Source organism: Lutra lutra, chromosome 5, assembly GCF_902655055.1.
Source record: "Lutra lutra chromosome 5, mLutLut1.2, whole genome shotgun sequence".
NCBI lineage: Eukaryota > Metazoa > Chordata > Mammalia > Carnivora > Mustelidae > Lutra > Lutra lutra.
In genome coordinates, this window is record NC_062282.1 from 26,615,027 (window position 1) to 26,630,238 (window position 15,212).

General features: G+C 37.2%; 1 pseudogene; it reads right to left on the reverse strand.

The window, feature by feature from the left end:
* Window positions 1-2,872: 2,872 nt before the first annotated feature.
* On the reverse strand, window positions 2,873-8,374 carry LOC125101123 (programmed cell death protein 6-like; annotated as a pseudogene).
* Between the last annotated feature and the right edge of the window lie 6,838 nt (window positions 8,375-15,212).

The following is a 15,212-nucleotide window of genomic DNA, read 5'->3' on the forward strand; positions in this document are numbered from 1 at the left end:
AGATATGAATTTAGTGCCATTGTATTGCCTGTAAGGTGACTGTTATTGTATATTGTCTCTGTTTCTTTCTGATCTACTACTTTGAGGGTCTCTCTTTGCTTAGAGGACTCCTTTCAATATTTCCTGTAGAGCTGGTTTGGTGTTTGCAAATTCTTTCAGTTTTTGTTTGTCCTGAAAGCTTTTAATCTCTCCTTCTATTTTTCAATGATAGTCTAGCTGGATATAGTATTCTTGGCTGCATGTTTTTCTCATTTAGTACTCTGAATATATCATGCCAGCTCTTTCTGGCCTGCCAGGTCTCTGTGGATAAGTCTGCTGCCAATCTACTATTTTTACCATTGTACGTTACAGACTTCTTTCCCCGGGCTGCTTTCAGGATCTTTTCTTTGTCACTAAGACTTGTCAATTTTACTATTAGGTGACGGGGTGTGGACCTATTCTTATTGATTTTGAGGGGGGTTCTCTGAACCTCCTGAATTTTGATGCTTGTTCCCTTTGCCATATTGGGGAAATTCTCTCCAATAATTCTCTCCAACATACCTTCTGCTCCCCTCTCTGTTTCCTCTTCTTCTGGAATCCCAATTATTCTAATGTTGTTTCGTCTTATGGTGTCACTTATCTCTTGAATTCTCCCCTCGTGGTCCAGTAGCTCTTTGTCCCTCTTTTGCTCAGCTTCTTTATTCTCTGTCATTTGGTCTTCTATATCGCTAATTCTTTCTTCTGCCTCATTTATCCTAGCAGTGAGAGCCTCCATTTTTGATTGCACCTCATTAATAGCTTTTTTGATTTCAACTTGGTTAGATTTTAGTTCTTTTATTTCTCCAGAAAGGGCTTTTATATCTCCCGAGAGGGTTGCTTTAATATCTTCCATGCCTTTTTCAAGCCCGGCTAGAACCTTGAGAATCATCATTCTGAACTCTATATCTGACATATTACCAATGTCTGTATTGATTAGGTCCCTAGCCTTTGGTACTGCTTCTTGTTCTTTTTTTTGTTGTGAATTTTTCCGCCTTGTCATTTTGTCCAGATAAGAGTATATAAAGGAGCAAGTAAAATACTAAAAAGGTGGCAACAACCCCAGGAAAATATGCTTTAGCCAAGTCAGAAGAGATCCCAAATCGTGAGGGGGGAGAAAGGGGATAAAAAGGGGTTCAGAAAGAAGAAAAAAAGAAACTATTAAAAAAAGAAAGCCGATAAAAAATATAAAAAGGAAAAAATATATATATATTAGATAAACTATTTAAAAAACGTTAAAAAAGAAAACGGTAAAAGTTAAAAAAATTTAGCAGAAGAAGAGAAAAAAATTGAAAAAGGAAAAAAAAATTAAATTAACTGCAAGGCTAAAGAATCATGGGGAGAAAGCCATGAGTTCCGTGCTTTGCTTTCTTCTCCTCTGGAATTCTGCCGCTCTCCTTGGTATTGAAACTGTGCTCCTTGGTAGGTGAACTTGGTCCTGGCTGGGTTTCTCGTTGATCTTCTGGGGGAGGGGCCTGTTGTAGTGATTCTCAAGCTTCTTTGACCCAGGCGGAGTTGAACCGCCCTTACCCAAGGCCGGGCTGAGTAATCCGCGGGTTTGCTGGGTTTGCTTTCGGGAGCTTTTGTTCCCTGAGCGCTTTCCATAGAGTTCTTTCAGATAGTGGTTGATTTTCTGTTTCTAGAATTGCTGATCTTCTTCTCTTCAATCTCCCGTTTGATTTGTAGGTGTTTGCAATCTTTAGATAAGCTATTTAGCTGATCTCCCGCTACCTGAAGTAGTCTCAGCCTGCTAATTCTCCGCCATCTTTTTTTTTTTTAAGGTTTTTTTTTGTGTTTTTTTTTTTTTTTTTAAAGATTGTATTTATTTATTTGATAGATCGCAAGTAGACAGAGAGGCAGGCAGAGGGAGAGGGAGAAGCAGGCTCCCTGCTGAGCAGAGAGCCCGATGCGGGGCTTGATCCCAGGACCCTGGGATCATGACCTGAGCCAAAGGCAGAGGCTTTAACCCACTGAGCCACCCAGGCGCCCCACTTCTCCGCCATCTTGACCTAAAGTGACATTTTTAATATTTGTTCTTTTTGTCCATGAACATGGTATATCCTCCATTTTTTTTAGCATCTCTCAACTTCTCTCACTAATGTTTTATAGTTTTCAGTGTAAAAGTGTTGTACATTTTTGTTCTGCTCAGTATTTTAAAGGCTGTCTATATCAACAAGGATCATTTACTCATTTTCTCTCCAAATGTTTCTAAGATTTCAAAATGGTGAGAAAAACCAGATGTGGGTCAGTCTACAAGAAGCATATAGGGTAGTGATAAGAAGAGTTCATCATATTCACAGTTCAAGTATTAATTTTATATAATTAAAGCAACATTATAACATATTAAATTAATATTGAATTTTAGGATGTCATGAGTTTATTTTTGCTTTTACATTTGTTTAGATTTTGTGGGGTGGCATAGGAGGCACATTTGCTTTATTGTTTATTTGCATATTTAAACAAATACAATAAACCCTGTTTTAAAAATATAAGGCACATAAAATTCTCCAGAACTTCCATATTATTTTAAAATTCCTATTGTCTAATAAAAGTATTTGCACTATAGAACTAGAGCTATCTGGAAATTCACATGATAACTTTTTTGAATGCAGGATACCTGAAACTTTATTATATCTTACCTCGTGCGACAATTGAACAGAGTCAAATCAAAAGTTTGTATGTGAATAATTATTATAACTACTGTTACACTTGCAGAAGCCTTGAATAGCTTATCCACATATATACAGTAAGATCCTCAAATGTTAATTATATAAAATCTAAAGGAAGAATGGTATGTAGGGAGATGGCATTTTTAGTCTTCCTTCTGTAAGTCACTTGCTATTTGCAAAGGCTAGTGTCATAAGATGCTAAAAACCATGGACAAATACTGTTCATCTGACACCTGAATCCAGCCATCCTGATTGGTATGGTAATGCCTGAATGTATCTGTCAATGCTGGTAAGGAAATCATGGAATGTTGCACTTAGGAGGCCACAGAAACTTCACGTTCACTGATCATGCATTCTGCAAGAAGATGCAGCCTTGGATGAAGTCACCAAACGATTTTTCCCTGTCCACATCTGTCAGACTTGCAAAGGAGGATGTCCTGAAACTGGTCAGAGAGCTGGTACCCTGGGAGTGCTTGCCTGAGCTTGTTCTTCTCAATAATCCTAGAGCTGTCCCTGTGATAAGAGTGGAAGATGTTCTGCTAGTCTGTGATGTACTTACAGATGCCAGTGAACTTGCTTTTTTCTTTCAAACACAGACAAAATGGACCTGACAGTCAACTGATTAAATGGAGTCCATATCCCATTGGATAGTGCTTGCTGAAGCTTGTTGTCCAATATCACCCCACTCCTGTCTTTATCAACCCTTTGGAAAACATGCAACAAGGAGCTCTGGTCTGACAGTGCTGCACCTCTGGCAGGGCTGGTCCAAGGCCTAGGCAGTAGGGTAGGTGCCATGGGCTCAGTTGCACAGCTGGGCTGAGGCACTGGGGGAACATGAGAGGCGTTTAGGTTTTACTCTGTAAAATTGACAGATCTGATTAACATCATGGTAAAAATAATTTAATGGATCCACAAGAGCTTTTCTTTTGTGCAAAATATCCATTTATCACTGAAATTTGAAAAACTGTCTAAGAAAATGATTTTTGCTTAATTCATGTTCATTGTCAAATTGAATGTCAAATACATAGGTATAATAATGGATGAAGTAACTCAAGGAACTTTCTAGAAATAGCCTCTAATTCTTTGTTTTAAGAGTTTCGTTATTGATGGAATTTCTTCCTGAAGGTAGCAGAAGAAAATCCACTAAAAAAAATTTTTTTTTTAAGATTTTATTTATTTATTTGACAGACAGAGACCAGAAGTGGGCAGAGAGGCAGGCAGGGAGAGAGAGAGGGGGAAGCAGGCTCCTGCGAGCAGAGAGCCTGATGCGGGGCTTGATCCCAGGGCCCTGAGACCACGACCTGAGCCGAAGGCAGAGGCCCCAACCCACTGAGCCACCCAGGCGCCCCTAAAAAATTCTTTTATTAAATGAAGTGTCAAAGGAAACATTCTGACACATCAAAGGTAGAGGATAAGCTCCAAGTCTCATAGTCCATGAGAACTTAACTTGTGGTTTTTAGTCATTTGTATTTGGGTCATTGGTCATGCCTGATTAAAACACTGAAACAAAAAGTGTAAAAATACAAGAGCTATTTGTTTGGGACTGAACTCAAAACCAGAGGATTTTAAGAATTTTTTTGTTGAGGGATTGTTTTTGTTTTTAATATTTGGTCTGACATGATCTCTGAAACATTATTCTGTGAGCACTTTGGGTGAGGGAATCAAGTGTAAAGTAAGGCAAGATGCAAGGTATATCTATATACTAATATTTGGGTGAAGAGTAAAGACCTTATTTGATCATATTTTTCCAAACAGATATATCTGACATCATGTAATTTAAATACCAAGATCTACTACCAGTTTGTCCTCTTTTCCTACAGGTATTTAGCATCAGTAACTGTGATCATAATCTCAAATAGCAGGCACTCGTGTTTCATGAATATGTGTTGAATTGAAATAAATTTTGCTTATAAATGCAGAGAAAATCTTGTTTCTTGTCAAAACAACAAAAGTATTAGTTAATTCAAGAAAAAGCCATGTTAATAATAATTTCTATAAAGGTAGTAGTCATTTTATTATATCATCTATAGGCTTATTATGAAAGACCTAAAAATGTGATACCTTTGCAATCAGGGGAAGGAGAGGCCCTGCTTTTTTTTATGATGTTATTCTCCAATTAGTGTGTGACTAATAGAGAAAGTATGTGACTCTTGGGGCATCCCTGCAGGTACAGTGAATGAGCAAATTCTTAGCAGCATTATGACATCACCAGGGAGCGTGACTTGGGTCAAGAGCTTGGCAGGAGGTTTTGGGAACAGCAGAATCAACAGCAATCAGGATTGGCAAGCCAACATACTGGCCACCATAAAACTGAAAAAGAGAACTTATTGTACCTCATGCACAGCAGCAGGTTTAACAGAAAAGTAGACATGTTTATAGTCCCAGATTTACAGCATGCCTTATAAACACCTTATTACTTAGAATCCAGTCTGCTGTCCTAGAAACTAAGAATGTGACTTTGTTAAGCAGTAGGATTTGTTGACACAAATGTCTTGACTAAGTTTGCCATTGTGGTTAACCCAAATGCATTTACTCCTGGGAAAGTAAACACAAGCAAACAAAATGCCTCTTATACTACAATACAGTAAGTTTCAAATTGACCAAACTTAATGCTATGACATAAATATGCTTAATGTTTATGGAATTTTTTAGAAACATTTTGCCATGTTGGGCTTACCATCCTGTATAAGTCTTACTAAATGGGAATGTGTTTTTAGAATTACATGTGCTTAAAGACTTCATCAGATATATTCAGAAAACCTGCCATGAATACTGGGGCTGACCACGCAGCAAATAAAATGGGTCATGGTCTCCTCAGACATTAATGTGGATAAATCAGTTCTGCACCATGTAATAGCTACACACTGAAATGGTTACCAACAATTAAAAATAGAGAACTAATGGAAAATAATGTTGAATAAATATTATAAAACCACATGAAAATACATTCAAGGAAGGCAAAGTATCTGGCTGGAACCCACAAAGTTGAAAAAATTCCTACGGAAAAATGAAAATTCAGACTGATCTGCTGCTGCTTAAAAATTCATCTAAAACCCTTGGTTCAGGGGTAGGTTGTTGAAACTACAGACTCAGGACCATTGGAGAATAACATAATCAACTTAGCAGGTTTCCTGGCCTTTCAGGCTTATGGTCAGCAGTCTTCAAGCCTCAAAAATTCTATAGCAGAAAAGTTCTTTAAGTCATATACAAATGGGTAGCCATGATTCCATAGTTTAGATCTAAAATAATGACCAACTTGTTTTGAAACAGAATTTATGTCAATAAAGATCTACAGAAAATTAAGAAGATGCTGTCTCTGTGATTGCAGAATAAAATGTGAACAATATACAGTTGCTGATTTACCAGATCCTACAAAGTGGGTCCTATAAATGATAAGAACTTGGGAATTTTTCTAACAGCACAGTGTAGTTGGCTTCATAAGCTACAGCAAAGAAAAATGACCACATGAAGCCATGAAAACATTTTTACAAGTTTAAGATATGAGAAATACTGTCCTGCAGTAGCATATTCAAGAATGATATCAGGGATTTAGTTGACTAAGCTCCATGAGTCTTCTCCAAATCAAATGTAAGCCCTATTAACAGAAGTAAAATATTTAAAATGAGAGAGTTGATGGTTGTAATTACTGTGCATAGTTCTGGGCACACAAATTAAAACTGACATTGACAAAATAAAGGAAACCCAAAGGAAAGCGATTTGAACAGAAATTAGGACCACATTATGAGAAAGTTCAAAAAGGATGTTTATTTTGTAAAAAAATGTTTCAGAGAAATATGATCATTGACTCAGATACATGGAATATAACACAATCTAGTTTTGTTCCAGTTTCAACAAATATAAATTATAAGGAAACCAACAAAACATAAGAATGAACGTTCTATTTCTAAATAAACAAAACTCTCTAAAAATAGGATGGCCTTCCTTGGGAGGATGGACATCACTGGAAATGTTGAAAGGCTGAACAACCTGCTGGTGGTTATTGTAGAAGATACTAAAGCTCTGGAGGGAAGGGAGATTGGACTATATAGAGTGGTTTTCAAATCATTTAATGGAACCTTAGAATCTGCAGTGAAACAAAGAAACTGAGTAATATGTTAGAGCTCTGCCTTTCTTTTGTCCCCCCTTTATTCAAGGCAGTTTGGGTCAAATTTATTTTATATATGGCACTCTACCCAAGATTTAATTTTATAAAAGTTTTGTGCTACTAAAAAAAAAATCATAAACCATTACAGAAGATGATTTCTGAAGTTAATTTTGATGTTATTACATGATTCAAATGTGAAAAATTCCATCTTTGTGGTGTGACCCACTGTCATGTTTCTAAGACCAGAGGAGATCTGTTTAATGAAATGCTGGTACTCGGAGGGCTTACAGGATTATATGTGAAGGAATAGCAATTGGTTACTATCAAGACTGTGGCTTAGGTAGAAGAGAATAATTCATAGCAGGGATGTGGTCAAGGTAAATTTCTAGGATAATCAGAAGAAAACCCTACAGTCTAGAGATGTGACATATTAGAGTAATTTCTAAAACCACGTGACTATTGTTCACAATATTGTGAAAGAGAAAACATCCCTGGCCTCCAAGGGATGTCTCAGTGCTGATATTCCTTAAATCAGATTTCATTTACAGTGATGCACTCATTTTTGAGTTACTTGTAGAAAGCTTAAGTCTCTGAAGTCAGGGAAGAAGGCTGATTTAATTTTTTATGTATCTTAGCATTTCTTTTTTTAAAGATTTTATTTATTTATTTGACAGAGAGAGATCACAAGTAGACGGAGAGGCAGGCAGAGAGAGAGGAAGGGAAGCAGGCTCCCTGCTGAGCAGAGAGCCCGATGCGGGCCTCGATCCCAGGACCCTGAGATCATGACCTGAGCCGAAGGCAGCGGCTTAACTCACTGAGCCACCCAGGCGCCCTGTATCTTAGCATGTTAAGGCCACTGGAATAATTCCAGAGAAAGGGTGCATCTTTCTTTGACCATCCTTTTCTAAGAAAAGCAGTTGATAATTAGAAATTTTATCCTAGACCTGATCTCATTTTGTCTCCCAATGATGACCTAAGTAATATAGGAGATGCATTTTCACCTTTAATTCTGAGATGAGAGAATTGGATTTCGGAAATAATCAGTGACCTGTCCAGATCACACAGCTAATTCATGGCGGACCAGGATGAAATCTCTCTTGATCCCAAGTTTAAAACTCTTGTAATATTTTCAGCACATGAATTCTTTAACTAAGGAGCTCTGATAAAGCTCAGAGATGCCTTAAACTGTGTCTTTCTTCTTCTAATTTCTTTGTGTCTGACATATAGTAACTGCTATTTGACACAGCCTTAGTTTTGGATGTATAAGTGAACAAAAATCCTCACTTGGATTCAAATAGTAACATCTCTATTAAAAATCAACAGTTCTCTAGAAATAAACAGGTCTATTAAAAAAACTTAATTCAGTGACTCAGCAAATCATGTTGTGATAGCTTTCAGTAATTACTTTTTATTTTTGTTTTTGTTTTTCTAAGTGTCTATGGTAAGAGAAGCATGCAGAAAAACATCAGGTTTTGCATGCTCTTTTATTTTCATTACCTCTTCTACTACTTGAGAACGTCTGGCCTTTACTAGCCTGCTGAATTTCTGGCAGGTGGACCAGTCTTGGCAAAACATCCTGAATCATATTAGCTGAAAGTAAATGTAAAGAGACCATAAGAAGCTAGATTTCCCCCAAATGGTGCCCTGGAAGAGGGTTCATTTTTCTTGACTGTTCAGTTTCTAGTTTGAGTCTTCAAAGTCCAGAGTGCCAGGGTCTTGGATGTAAGAATTATTAGTAAAAAAAAAAAAAAATTCTAATATGGCCTCTATGGGAAGCAGAGAAAAAGCCACTGGGATTTTCTTATCTCTTTTTATACTTGGACTTCCCTGCCTCTTTCGTGTATGGTGTCTATTAAGAGACAATTTACTCTTGCAGCCAACTCAGAGCAATTTCCACAGGATCAGTCTTACTTTCCTGGGTTAGTGTAGCTGAAGATGGAGTTTCTCAAAGGATAGTCCTTGAATAGAGAGATTAAGACCATGTATGCACAGAACATGGCATTAAAGAGTCCATTTCAACTATATACTATATCCTTTCTGTGAAAAATCATAGTGCGTATGGAAAAATCCTATAGTTCAAAAATCGATTGGTTTTTGTTTAGCCCAATATTTCTCAAATTTAGTTGGCTATTGTGTTGAATCTTGCTTGTCCTTTTCCTGCTCGTTCTGTATTGGGGAGAGGTAGAAGAGCGTGGGTATAATGGCAAGCATGGTTTTTGTTTTTGTTTTTGGGTTTTTTTTTTTTCCCGTTTGTTGTTGTTGTTTTCAGGCTTGCATTGGCAACTAGCTTCCTGTTGCATTTGGCTAATGTCAGGCTATGGTGGTAGGTTAGAAGATAGGAAGAAGGGAGAAGCCAAGGTATTCCTCCTCCCCTGCCCTACCCACTGCCTCAGCAGATTTTCCAGCAACAATAGTGATTTCTTCATAGTTTCAGCTTTCCCATGATATACTCTCAGCAGTTTCAGCTTCTACTGGGTGGTCCAAGATCCACTTTCCTTTACACTAAAGGTAGTACGTGATTCCTGCTATTGCTAATCTACGGGATGCTTCGTATGTGGTGGGTCAGGTGGTTTCCAGAAATGTCCCTAGCATTCTGCATGCCAGGACTCACAGAACATGCTCACTTGTCCTGTTAGCACACTAGTTGCATAAATTTCAAAATAGTGGGAATATTGTTTATCAGCAGCATGGTATCTGCCTCTGTCCCGTGTTTCTGTATCTTTGGAGATCTGCTAATCTAGATAAGCACCCTGGCTGGATTGTTGGTAAGCAGCATGTCCTATCCAAGGGACTTTGAGCAACTGGGTCCCTAGAGTTGGATCTGTTCGTGCTGCCTCGAGAGAAACTTCTGCAATCACCAGTGACATCTTCTCAGCATTTGTGGGGTTTCTAACAAGTGCTCATCTGCTCAAAGCCATAGGCAAAACATGTGTTGTGTACACCATGTCCTAAGTTCTGCCCCACAAGAATCCCACATTGAGGCTGATAGTATCCCTTTTAGGGCCACTGACTTCTCCAGACAAGTCTGAGATAGTATATCAAGTCACTGATTCCTGAGCAGAACTGACTTCTACAGTTTGGCACTCTTTTGCAAGAAGCAGTATCAGGTATGGTAGGCTAATAATGTCCTCCCAAAGATACCTACACCTCCCAAAGGAGCCCAGAACCGGTTATGCTATCTTACGTGGCAAAGGGGATTTTGCAGATGTGATTACACTTAGGGTTTTAAGGTGGGAGATTATGTTGTACTATAGGTGGACCCAATATAACCATAAGCGTCCTTATAAGAGGGAAACTGGAGAGTCACAGTCAGAGAAAAAGATGTAATGATGGAAGCAGAACTGGAATAATATGAAGCCATGAGACAAAGAATGTAGGCAGCCTCTAGAAACTGGAAAAGGCAAAGAAAGAAAGAAAGAAGAAAGAAAGAAAGAAAAAGAAAGAAAGAAAGAAAGAAAGACAGACAAACTGGAAAAGGCAAGGAAACATTCTTCCCCAGAACCTCCAGAAGGAACACAGCCCTGCTGACCCATTTTAGACCTCTTCTAGGCCTGCGTATAATAAATTTATGTCACTTTCAAGCCCCTAAGTGTGCTATAATTTGTTGGGTGCAAGGGTGCTACAATACACCAGGGAGGATGAAAGTAAAATAAAACTTGAGTAACAAGATTCTAAGGTTTTTTTCAGCACCCTCACACAGTCTAAATTTCTTCAAGAGGATTACTTTGGATCAGTCTCCCATCTATTTGTTCTAGGTGGGCCGGATTTCTCATTCTCAACTCAATTATACCCTTTTGAATACTGATCTTTGAAATAACAGTTTCTATAATCATAATACCTGCCAGGTGATTTATAAACTCTATGTGTGTGTGTATATATATACATATATATGTTATTATATATGTATTCAAATATGTGTATTTTATATATATATATATATTTTTTTAACAGGAACATTTGAAATTTAAACAGGGAAATTTGAAATTGATTTATTCACAAATATTCAAATTCAGCACAGCTAAGAAAATAGCCATCTAATTTTCTAAGACTTTAATAAATGAATTTCCTAAACATGAAGTAATTTATAAGTACATTATAGAATCAAAATAGATAATTATTAATTTATTCACCAATTTTATAAAAGCTGTAACTAAAATTTTAAAAATATAAGTTTCTATGACACATTCTGGGATTGTGGATCTTAAAATATTTAAAGATTGGTAATGATCATTGTAAAATCATTACATCAGAAAGAGAAAGAAAAGTAGAGATAGTAAGAAAGAGAATTTATTTCTTAAAAATTTTTTTGATCAAAAGTCATCTTTATTACTAGTTAAGTTAGATTTAAGAACATGGCCTGACCTGTGGCTTAGTAAGAGAGAGAACTTAAATTTTATTAAAAAAATCTTAGGTTGGGTTGAAAAAATATTGGGAAGTTAGTGTCTCTGGGATCTTAATAACATAAAAATTGGAAGAAGCTTGTCAGGAAGAATTTCCCAGTAGAAATTATTGTGGATCTGGTTTAAGAAACATATCTCACAATTATATATTATCGTTGTGTTGTTACTGGAAAAGTTTAAGATACTTAAAAATGTGGGTTACCTTGGATAATTTAAGTAATTTTCCTTTAACACTATTTATATTATTTTTTTCCTAAGAAGATTCCTTCTTATGAGACATTCTAGAGGGTCACTTTTGTCAAGCCTTTATCCAAATAATGTAGATTCAATCAATCGGTCTTAGTCTGAATTCACAAACTTCTCATACCTTGGTATCTTTATGTATGAAGAGAAAAAGAAGCCTGTGTCAAGGGCTAGAAGATCAACAACAAAGTTAATGAGTACTACAAAGATCTAATTTTGCTTTATACAGCTAGGTTTACGTAGTTTCCTTTCTTGACATTATTGTGACTTTACTGAGCATCATAGAAACACTATTCCAGTTTGTGGAAATTTTCACTGGCTTAAAATTGCTTGTATTTTAAGGGAATTGTTCCCATCAGTTTTGATCCAGGAAATAGCAGTGTATACATGATAGCTATGACGTACTTATGACATCTAAGCTGGTCAGAGTCCATGCTTGTGGCAATGGCAAATGGCAAACACTTATATAACAGTTACTATGGGCCAGGCCCTGTTCCAAACAAATTAGGCTTCCCACAAGCAGCCAGCATAACCCCAACCACTTAAAAGATCCCTAAAATCAGTTACTGCACTACTGGCTGCCAGCTTCTTACAAAACTGTATTTTTATACTTGCAATGCAGTATAGTGAAATATTATGAGCTCTAGAGTCAGTTTGGTTCCACTGTTTATTAATTAAATTCATAAAAACCTCTATGAGGCTCGGTTTCCTCATCTTAAAAATGGAAGGAATAGGGGCACCTGGGTGGCTCGGTGGGTTAAGCCTCTGCTTTCGGCTCAGGTCATGATCCTAGAGTCCTAGGATCGAGCCCCACGTCAGGCTCTCTGCTCAGTGGAGAGCCTGCTTCCTCCTCTCTCTCTCTCTGCCTGCTTCTCTGCCTACTTGTGATCTCTGTCAAATAAATAAATAAAATCTTTAAAAAAAAATGGAAGGAATACCTTCCTTCCTCCCCTTCCCACACAGAGAGGCCAAGGCAGGTCTGAATGGGACCACCAATGGTGTTAGAACTGGGGTTCAGGTCCTCCAGAGAAATCTAGCAGGAAGTATCAGGCTTTAGTTGGCCAGAAGCACACTCAAAAGAATGTTAGTCAGTGTTCTTATGGAAAATAGTTACCAATGCAAGATTTATCACCTGATGATACTCCTGGGCTCATCAGAACCCTGGGTAGTTAAAACCACCAATTCAGCACTTGTTTACTGTGCAATCATTACACTGGGGTAAGAAAAGTATGGAATTCTGAGGTTTGATAACACATACACACAGAGAAAGAGAGAAAGAGACAGAGAGAGATTGAATTTCCTCATTAACTCAACAGATTTTAGGTGAGGAGGAGACAGCTAGGCAGACTTGCTAGCACTCACATTCCATTCTCTAAGGACAATTTACACAACAGGGAATTTAGAAGTTGGGAAAATATTCTAGAAGACCTTTGCAAAGGGATAGGATGGTTTGGGTTTAGAGTTTACATTCACCGAACAACAACAAAATGACTGATTTTCTTTTAGTTATTATTTTGGAACTACTGAAAAAAAATTCAAATATAAAAATTACTCTCTACCATGGAAAACCATGTCCTTACAATAATTTTTATAGAGTACTAATTCTGTTCATGGTCATTTTGTCCTTATTGCCATTCATATCTTAAAAAAACTTAACAATCTTAACCATTCATGTCTTACAAACACAAATATATAAATAAAATGAAAATTTAAAAAATTTCAAACTCATAGTGGTGAATACATTCTGATAAAAAATAATGAAGGGCTAGAGATCCTGAAAAAAAAATTCCCACTAAAAACACGTAGAATGCTGAATGAAATATTTTACATGTCTCTTTATATTTATAGCTTTTTGAAGCTCACAGAGAAAGTAGAGTGGGAAACTGACAACCAAATCTTTAGGGGCTCTAGACATTTGGCAATCTCTATGCCCATAGGCTTGGGTATTAAATGTGGGGAGGAGATCTAGCAAGTAAGAACCGAGACTTTAGATTAATGCTGGGGCTCCTGAAGCCCTAGAGCTCCAGTAAAATTTGTTTATTATTCTTCATACATTTTTGTATGTCTAGAATATTTCATTATTTTTTTAAATTCTAAAAGGCCTTAAAAACATGGGAAACTACATTTTTCCCTTTGAGGGATTATATGCACTAATTCTTATTTACTTAGCTATCTAATGAATGAATTTTTATTTTAACAATTTACAATTATTTTTTTTAACCCCAAATTTATTTATTTATTTATTTATTTTTCAGCATAACAATATTCATTATTTTTTGCACCACACCCAGTGCTCCATGCAATCTGTGCCCTCTACAATACCCACCACCTGGTGCCCCCAACCTCCCACCCCCCGCCCCTTCAAAATTCTCAGATCGTTTTTCAGAGTCCATAGTCTCTCATGGTTCACCTCCCCTTCCAATTTCCCTCAACTCCCTTCTCCTCTCCATCTCCCCTTGTCCTCCATGCTATAACAATTTACAATTTATTTTAACAATTTTTAATTTAACAATTTGATACATAGTGGTGTAACCAACATTAAATAATCAGTTCTAAAGGATGGCGAGTATGATATGGACAAGCCCAACTACTGGCTATCTGAAAGTAATTTCTTCCTAGATTTTGACAGTTTCACAGTCTGCTCATTCAACCAGCATAAACAGGGTACAAGCTATTCTCACTAACTGAATATGTATAATGCATGGGTTGAAGTCTATCTAACATTCCCATTTTTTACTGTCTTTCTGGTGATCTTCAAGAAGGCTCCTTTGGCTATTTCCCATCAGTGAAATAAACCCCACACCAGTGCAGATGGCCCACTCTGGGAATGCAGAGGCTTGTGCACTACTAGATTCTAACAATATATATTCTCCCTCAATCTGGCTTTGGTAGTAGAGCCACCTAGCAAAACTGGATTTTTTTTTTTTTTGTCTTTTTAGAGAGAAAAGTGGTGAGAGGCAGAGGGAGAGAGAGAGAGAAAATCCCAAGCAGGATCCATGCCTTGTGCATGAACCTGACTTGGGGCTTGATGTCACAACCTCAAGATCATGACTGGAGCTGAAATCAAGAGTTGGGATGCTTCACTAACGGAGCCACCCAGGTGTCCCCAAAATAGATGTATCTTTACAGATCCAGTGTTTCCTTGGAGGATTATCTAAAATAATTAAGAGTGAACACCAAAATGTTAGCAGTCCTGAAGAGACTGGATGAAAATTTTTTTCTTAATAAAGAACAGCAACCTTCATTATATGACAGGAAAAAGTCTAAACACTTTCAGTTTATATTGTTTAATCTTTGAAACATTCCAGAAGAAAGATATAATAATTTCTATTTTATAGATGAGGAAATTGAGGCTCAGAGATGTTAAGTATTTTACCAACATCATAAGATGTTGACAGAATTAATCTTGGAGCCAGGATTTGGGCCAGGGCAGTTCATTTCCTCAAACATAGGGTTCTAGGCCTTTTATCTTCTCAACCACTAAGGAAGATGGATTTGCCAGGCAGATATGTGGGTACATTGGTTTTCTTCATCTTGGCTAACCTCAGGGTAAGTGCTAGGGAAATACCTAGCTTATATGAAAAGAATCTTTTTGTCCTGGTTTTGATCTAGTTCCCTGGCAGCCTTGTTAAGATTTGTCTTAACACATACATTTCCCATGCCAAAGCACACGTGGTATGTTTGGACATATGGTCTCATTTTTATGATCTTTTAACCTTTACATATTTTAAATACTTCATGGTGGGGTTAATTATTTGTGGTGACGGAGATTGGCAGATG